Genomic DNA, 9,139 nt, shown 5'->3' with positions numbered 1-9,139 from the left:
TCATTTGTCCAAGTCGATAGAATATACAACAGCAAGTGAACTCTAACGTACATTATGGACTTTTAGTGATAATGATGTGTCAGTGGAAGTTCATCAATCACAACTAATTTACTGCTCTGATGCAGGATGTTGGAAGTATGGGAGATTTTGTGTGTATGGAGATGGCTGCAGGGTTGGGGGTGGGGAAAGAAGGTATATATGAGCTGACCCCTCTTTGCTTTCAGTTCAATGTTGCTGTGAACTTAAAAGTGATCTTAAAACTAAATAGATTTTTGTCTGACATCTTAGCGAGGTTAAAGTGGTTGCTGCTGTCCCCTGGGCATCGCGATGCTGCCCAAGGACAACAGGAAGAAGAAAGACACTGGGAAGTCAGACAAGAAAGACAGAGACCCAAAGAACAAATCTGGTGGCAAGGACAGAAAGAAGAAGTGGTCCAAAGGCAAAGTTTGGGACAAGCTCAATAACCTAGTCTTGTTTGACAAAGCTACATATGACGTACTTAGTAAGAAAGTCCCAACAGTAAGCTTATAACCCCAACTGAGGTCTCTGAGAGACTGAAGATTAAAAGTTGTCTGTCCAGGGCAGCCTTTCAGGAGCTGTTTAGTAACAGACTTATCAAACTAGTTTCAGTGCACAGAGCTCAAATAATTTACACCAGAAACACCTAGCGTGGAGGTGCTCCAGCTTCTGGTGAAGATGCAGGAACAGGTCCAACAAATTGCGTACTTGGAAAAATAAAACCAAATAAAATTAAATAAGGTCTGCATTAAAAATATCACCCAATAGCTTTCAAAATTCCCAAAGCCTAGGCCAAACCCCAAATCAATTACCTCAGGATATATGAGGTGCGACCTAGACATCAGTAAGTTTTTAATAGAGCCCATGAATCTCAAAGTACTGCCAAGGCTGAGAACTACTGCCCTAGAGAATGCTACTCAATTAGAGTTAGGTTAGACTCACCACTTGAATCTCACTTAGAGTTAGATTAGAACTGCCAGTTAGAATTACCCAGGCACTTTAAAATATATATATAGATGACCAAGCCCCACTTGCTGAAATTCTGACTCATTTGATCTGGAGCAACGCCTGGGTATTAGTATTTTTAAAAGCTCTTCGGATGATTCTAGTATAAAGCCATGATTGAGAATCACTGATCTCAAGAATGGTAAATTCCTAGAACATATGCTTCCAACGCTCAGTTCTACCCCCATGGCAAACATCGCTACTCATTCTGCTTGCCAGTGAGCCTAGGCTTTGAAATCCACCTCTCCTCAGCCTGTCGAGCAGGATCAATAATTGATCTGAGTTGCCAGTGGAATTCCCTTTGGCATCTCTGAATTATACATCTATTCCATCCCCCAACCAGAGATGGCTTTGTTGGACCTGACCAGCTCCATTCCTGCCTCCATCTCCATGACTTGAAAAATCTGACATTTTCATAGGAAAGCTCTCCAAGGCTGTGACCTTTTGATAGCTGTTCAGGCTTTAGGACAATGCTGTACATTCATACTGTGCCTACAATCTTCATATCTCAAGGACTTTCTGCAAACATTAACTCGTTTGTTTGAAAATGTCTGGCGTTGTGAGGTCTAATGAGATAATGTTTATGAAACACTCTGTGTTCCCAAGATGAGAGACAGCATGTTATTCACGTAAAAGGCACATTGAGAGGTCTCTGAAAACTCTCGCCCAACTTGGCTGCCTTTTTTGCTTTGCGGTGAAAATCCTTTAAGGCCAAGGGATGGGCCACACCACCATTCTTTAGAGAAGGTGCAGTGACATGGGAAGGGGAGCAGTGAGAACAGCCTGGTAGAACTCCAGCTTCTATCATTTTTTAGTTTTGTGATCTTAAGCAAGTTTCATAGCATCCTTCAGCTTCTCTTCCCTCATATGTCCGACGGGAATGATAATGTCTGGCTCAGGTAACGTAAGTGAGAATGCTGGCATGGAGTAGACATTCAGTGTCAGTTATTCTAAGGAGCTGGGAACTGCCTTAGGCTGATTTTAAAGGGCCACATAGGCAATACATTCTCAATTAAGCAGAATAAAATGTAGAGGACAGTGCTGATTAAGAATCTGGAAAAGAGCCTTCCTTTGATTAACATGAGAATGAGAAGAATTTATGTCTTCAAAACACTTCCCATGCGGATCAATAGTTAAGAACAAGATCTGTGTTCACTCTGAGAGGCCGAGGCGGGCGGATCACGAGGTCAGGAGATTGAAACCATCCTCTACTTTTTGTATTTTTAGCAGACCGTCTCTACTAAAAATACAAAAAGTTAGCTGGGTGTGGTTGCGGGTGCATGTAGTCCCAGCTACTCGGGAGGCTGAGGCAGGAGAATGGCGTGAACCCGGGAGGCGGAGCTTACAGTGAGCCAAGATCACGCCACTACACTCCAGCCTGGGCGACAGAGCAAGACTCCATCTCAAAAACAAACAAACAAACAAAAAACTCTCTGCTGAGTCCTGCTTTATCCTAGAAGTCATGTTATATCCATCTCTATTAAGAACAAAACCTTTCAACAAACATATACTGACTGGCTACTCCTCATCAAGCCGAATAATGAGGATGAAAAGAAAGCTTTTATTTTCCCAGTGTATGAGAAGAAATCCCTGTTACAAAATGCAGATAATATGTTTCATCAATTATAAGATGCACATTTTTGTCACCCGATAACATACCTGAAATTTGCGTGTATCTTACAATTGAGGGCAGGTCATAGATTCATTAGCAGCATTTTTTGCCCTTTTAACTATTTCATAGACTAGCTCATGGACAGAAGGGCTCATAGATGGGTCATCTTCAAATTGAGGCATCTTAGATTAAGTTAAATATGACAGTAACTATCTCTCAGGATTGTTCAGGGGATAACCTTGGAAAAGCACTTATTCATTATTTACTGCTACATAGCAGATTACTTCAAAACATAAGAATTTAAAACAACAGTTTTTTTCTGACAGTTTCTGCGGGCCAGGAATCCAGGAGCAGATTAGCTCAGGTTCTGCCTCAGGGTCTCTGAAGAGGTTACAGTCAAGGTGTCAGCTGGGTCTGCTGCCATCTATGGCTTGCTAGTGGAGGATCCACTTCCAAAATCACCCACACAGCTGTTGGTAGAAGGCTTCAGTTCTCCACACTGTGAGCCTCTCCACAGAGCTTCTTACAATAAGGCAACTGGCTTCTTCTACAGTGAGTGATAAGAAAGAGAGCCCAAGATGGAAGCTGCAGTCTTTTATACCTAATCTTGGAAGTTACCTATTATTCCTTCTTTCATATCCTATTGGTCACACTGGGCAACAAGATGGGAAGGGACTACAGAGGAGGCAGGAATCACTGGGAACCACCTTGGAGACTGGCCATCGTAGAACTCAACACACTGAATGATGAAAATAAAATAAGAAATAAGTGTTAGTTTCTTTCCTTTTTACCTCATGTGGATGCTGTTGAAAGAGATTGAGTCTACACTTGAATTTGTATTATCAACAAACTCAATAACTTCAGTCTATATCAACTCCAGTTGTATATCTGGAGTGGCAACTGGAATGAGAGAAAGATGCTGAAGAGTGTATTTTGTGTTTGACTAGTTGGTATTGTTGGTGACAGATGAAGAGCTTTCACCTATCTTGTATCAAGTTGGAAAATCTTAGAATTTTACTGATATCTGTTTTGAAAGAAATGCTGAAGAAAGCTAGCTTAGGCCCTTTTTTGTCCTTCTGGCTTCTGTCATATGAGGACACAACAAAAAGGCCCTCATCAGACACCAAATTCCACTGGCTTGACCTTGGACAGCTCAGCTTCCAGGCACTGTGAGAAATAAATTTCTATTGTTTATAAATGACCCAGAGCGTAGTATTTTGTTATAGCAGTACAAAAGGGTTAAGATAGGTCACAAGAACAACTCACTGTGGCCCCGGAGTTGAGATATTTTGACAGTCCATGCAAAGTCTATCTACCTAATTCAGTGGGTAGCTGGAACAGACCACTGTGATTGGCCAACTGAACAGGATCACATGAATGCTAGAGGGTAGTTCTCAAAAGGCGAGAAAAAGGAGATTCCAGGTGGTCAAAACAATAATACATGGTTGCTATGAGTGGACATGGTGGGAACGTCACAAGTACCCGGGGTGGAGAGAGGGACATGGAAAATAGAGAGCAGAGTGAGGTGGCTCCAATGACCAGTTGCAATTGGAACTCAGTGGCCCCTGGTCAAATGCTTGTGTATTCAGTGGTGGAAAGTAGAAAACCAGTGCAGATGCTGACAGACCTAACTTAACCACCCACCTCGACTCACTTCCAGCTTCCATCCAGTCTGTACGTAATTCTTCAGCCTTCCAAACCTAATAATACCTCCAGAAATGGAGACACAGGATCATGCTGTGGAAAGAGCATGTACTAGTAGTCAGGGCCCTCAGTCTCACATTTGCCCCTGACTTGATCAAGTTCACTTCCTTCTCAATAAACATGGCATTAGGCCAGACAATATTTAAGCAGAGTATGGTGGAAATGTGGGCAGGTCTGAGGGTGGGGAAAATAAAAGGATAAAATACCCCTGAGGGATTAGATATATTTAAAATCACAAAGGTATTATATCACAGATCTATAACTTTACTAAAATATAAAAATGAATGAAAATATATTTGGTATTATTTTATCTTAGCCCTATAAGAGAAGCTAATCTTCTCTTGTGGCTCTTCAGTTTTTAGTAAGAGAACTGCAAGCAACTTTTTCTTATGGGCCAGGATGAAAAATAGCGTTATGAACTCCCAGGAGGAGTTTTTTCTTAAGGGGATACATATCATTTAAACCACAGAAGAGAGGTAAGTAAAGGGTGAGTAACCTAGATTGTCTAGAAAAAGGTGGTATTAGAGAGACCCTTTATGTTTTCTGAGTTGCAGAGTTGTGTTGGAAATAACACTGCCACCTACCCCTTGGCCATGATTAGAAAGAAACAATGGGAGGCAGTTCTGTAAACAGTGGAATCCATTTGACTCAAAGCTTCTGGGGCCAGCTCTGGTGTACCTAAACTGATTTTATGAATTTAAAGGGCTGCCACACTGGGGCCCCGGGCAGAGCTACATGTTGTGGGAGGCCATTGTCCTCCAAAAAGGGCCATGTGGCCCCAGCAGGGACTGGCACCACCGCCCCACCCCCGGCTCCTCACAGCAGAGATGTTTGGTGAACCAACTGGTCTTCAATAGTGACACCGTGTGGTCTAGAGCAGTAAAGACAGCCCGGACCAATGATCTCTCCCCTTGGGCTGAAGATGCCTGGCTAGCCTAAACCCAAACTTGGGCCGTTGAGAGGTACACTTCAGGAGGGAGGCACTGACCTTCTAAATACTAGGGTAGGCAGGGGATACAGTAATTTGTTTTCAGAGTTGATACATTGAGTTGTTGGAGCAGTTCCTATTGGTTAAATCAAATGTTACAAGTTGACTTTACTTATATTTCTGAAAATTCATAACTACATAATATTGACTTTTGCAAGTTCTTGGGAGCCCTTGAGCATCACACTCCAGGCCACTGAACACAGCTTCATTTCATTTCTTGTTTCACTTCATGGTATGCAAACTTGTTTTTTTTGTTATTGTTGTTGTTGTTTTTAAAAAGGAAGAGGGAAGAGTGGGATGACCCAATTTTTGAATTTCAAATAACACTACACTGAATTATTAGGTTTTTCTCTAACGTATCTTTCAGTTGAAATGTCTACAATTTTATATGGAACTGTTTAATTTTTAAAGAATCTCCTGGGAAAGTTATTCATGCCACTCACTATGGTCTTATAGTTGGAATGTTTGATTTTATTTCTAGTTGAACACCGCAGTCTGTTTCTTATGGCATTTTTTAATATATAGGAATATGACTGTGTGAATCAGTCAATGTCTATAGTTCATGTGGTTTAGAGTGTTAGCCCCAGTAAGTGTCAGGCATTGTTCTGGGCATGGAACAGACAGCAGTATAGACCAGAACACAACCTCTCCACTCAAGGAATCTACTTGGCTGGAGAGAAGCACAGGACAGTTTTAGGAGCAGAGAGGAGGAAGATCCGAGCTAATTTCAGTTGCTGCCACTAACTTTGAGAGACATAAAGGCGTGTACAAATACCGAAAACCAAAGGTAGAACCAGTTCATGAAATCAATAATTTACATGGGAGGGAATGCTGCTCAGAAATTGTCAGGTGTTGGAGTCAAGGATACTTGGTTTTGAATCCCAGTTCCACATTTACTAAATGTGTGATCTGAGCACATCACCCTATGTGCCTCAGCCTTCTCATCTGTGATTTAGAAAGAATATACATCTACCTTAAAAGAGGTTTAAATTAGATAATACTGGCAAAGTGAAATACTGAGCAGGATTGCTTTATAAATTGAGCTTTATTATAATCATGAAATTGAAACAAAAATTTGTAGATCAATCAGATCATCGATGCATTTTTCTTACGTTCAAATCAAAAGTTGAATCCATTTAATAAAGAGCTACAGGTTTAGACCAGATGAGATTCACCATTGTTAAAAGAAAAACTTTCTAGCTGGGCACAGTGGCTTATGCCTTTAGTCCCATCAACCCAGGAGGCTGAGGTGGGAGGACCACTTAAGGCCAAGATTTTGAGACAAGCTTGGTCAACATATCAAGACCCCATCTTTAAAAATTAAAAAAAAAATAGCCAAGTATAGTGGCCTACACCTGTAGTCCCAGATACATAGGAGGCTGAGGTGGGAGGACCACTTAAGGCCAAGATTTTGAGACAAGCTTGGTCAACATATCAAGACCCCATCTTTAAAAAATAAAAAAAAAAATAGCCAAGTGTAGTGGCCCACACCTGTAGTCCCAGATACTTAGGAGGCTGAGGCAGGAGGCTTGAGCCCAGAAGTTTGAGGCTGCAGTGACCTATGATCATGCCACTGTACTTCACCCTGGGTGGTAGAGTGAGACCCTATCTCTTTACAAAAATTTAGACAATTTAAATTTAACAGAGTTTAATTGAGCAAAAAAGGATTCACGAATTGGGCAGCCTCCTGAACCAAAATAGGTTCAGAGAGACTCTGGCACTGTCGTGTGATGGAAGAAAATTTATGGACAGAAAAAGGAAAGTGGCATACAGAAAACAGAAGTGATGAACAGAAATAGTTGGCTTGGTTACAACTTGGCATTTGCATTATTTGAACATGGTTTGAATAGTTGGCCACCTTTAGTGGCCAAAACTCAGTGACTGGTAAAAGAGTAAAAGAGTAGGTAACAGCCTGTTTAGACATCCAGTTAGGTAATAGTTCATTATGCATGAAGAAAACTTTAGGCCAGATTTAAAATATGTAAGCAGGCAGCTTTAGGCTGAGCTTAACTGAACACCATATTTCTCTAATTCTATGAATCTTGACCTCAGCTACACATTAAAATCACCTGGGGAGTTTTACAAATACTATCACCTGGGGAGTTTTAAAAATACTGTCGCCCAGACCTCATCCCCAAATAGTGTGATACAATTGGTCTGCAGTATGCTTTGGGGTTTAGGATTTTTAATCAGGAATTAATGTGCAGCCAGGGTTGGGACCCACTGGTTTAACTGACTATGGAGGTTGAGCAGATCTACGCTTGGGTCACAGGCAACCAGAGCAGTTGCTGATGAGGACTTTCCCCTTATACACCCACATTCTGAGCTAGAAGTGATCTTGGAAACACCACTGGGAAAGGGAGTCACCTCTACCAACTGGTGCTCAAAATTAACTGTATCTCCCATCCTGTTAACCCCTTGAGGCCTTTGTGACCCTATCAGTATCAGGGCAGGTTCCTCAACCAGCAACTGTGGAATGCCTAGAAAGGTGGATTCCAGGGGCAGCTCCATCCTAGCACAGCCAAGAGACTGCCTCTCCCACCTCTCCCATCTTGGCTTTCTTATCTCTTTGCGTGTTAATGGAGATGACAGTGTCCTTCCTACAACCTAGCAGAGTAGTTATTATGTCCATGAGACTGTGTCAGTAAAGTACATTGTAAACCATGGTATATGTATGGAATTAAGTACCCAGTGGAGATTAGACATTATACTTTTTGAAACTGTAAAAACTGCTGTTTCATAAGTCATAGCTTTTGCTGTCCAGTGCTAACTTTTCTACCACCTTGTAGCAGAGCTGTGTTAATTCAGGCATATAAAATCTTGTATACAGAATTACCTTGTATAGGGAATTGTTATATATAAAACAGAAAATCTGTATACAGGGTTTCACAAAAACAATACTGCAGTGCGCTCTATTTTCTATCCTAATCAATGACCTATCGTGACAAATCTAAAATTCATCTAAAAACACCCATTTACCCAGCAGGCTCTGCCTAATGATTCCTTTGTTATGGAAAAATAATTACTATATTTTTTGTTATGCAAATATAGAGCACCAAAATTCATGAAATTTTATAGAGAAAGATAAAAAGTAACCAGAATTCGAATTAAGGATTTTAATTAGTCATGTCAATTTGGGGGTGGAAGGATGCTTTTTAAGCAGAAAGATGCCTTCTGTGTTGTGGTGACTTTGGAAAATGGCTTCTTGTTCTCTGATTTGGACTGCCTAGTGTGTGTGTGTACATGATTGTGTGTTTTTACAGAATTGTGTGTGTTGTGTTGTGAGCAGCTGGATGCAGGTGTGGTGCTTGTAGATGGGGATCACAGGAGAAACATGCAGGCTGATCTCTTCAACCCACATCGCAGAAAAAGGCAACTGCCAACCTAACAAAATGTTAAAGGCACTTTCTCAAGAGACAGCCTAGAGCATAGACTCCATGCAAAGCCACATTACTCAGTTTGAATCTCAGCTTAACTCTTACCAGCAGTATGAATGCAGGCAAGTAATTTCACCTCGCTGTGCCTTAATTTCCTGAAGATAGTAATGGTACCCACTTCATTGGATTGTTGTGAGGATTAAATGAGCTAGTATTGGTAGAACACTTAAAACAGTAGCTGGAAGATAGTAAGCACCATGTAAGTGCTAAATAAAATATACTTTTTAACTCAGTTTTATATCATCTGTAATTTACTCCAAGATGCATCAGTATAAACAGACCATATGGGACTTTAAATTAATCTACATCTTAGTGGTGAGAAACTAACACTGAAATACCCAATTTGAGAGTCCTCACTCCAGGAGTCCAGGAGTG

General features: G+C 41.1%; 1 pseudogene; it reads left to right on the top strand.

The window, feature by feature from the left end:
* Positions 1 to 327: 327 nt before the first annotated feature.
* Positions 328 to 5,278, top strand: LOC100610437 (small ribosomal subunit protein eS25-like; annotated as a pseudogene).
* Positions 5,279 to 9,139: the final 3,861 nt, after the last annotated feature.

The sequence above is a fragment of the Pan troglodytes genome, chromosome 2, assembly GCF_028858775.2.
Source record: "Pan troglodytes isolate AG18354 chromosome 2, NHGRI_mPanTro3-v2.0_pri, whole genome shotgun sequence".
NCBI lineage: Eukaryota > Metazoa > Chordata > Mammalia > Primates > Hominidae > Pan > Pan troglodytes.
The sequence above is the reverse complement of the archived record's forward strand: the minus strand, read 5'-3'. Positions and strand labels throughout refer to the sequence as shown.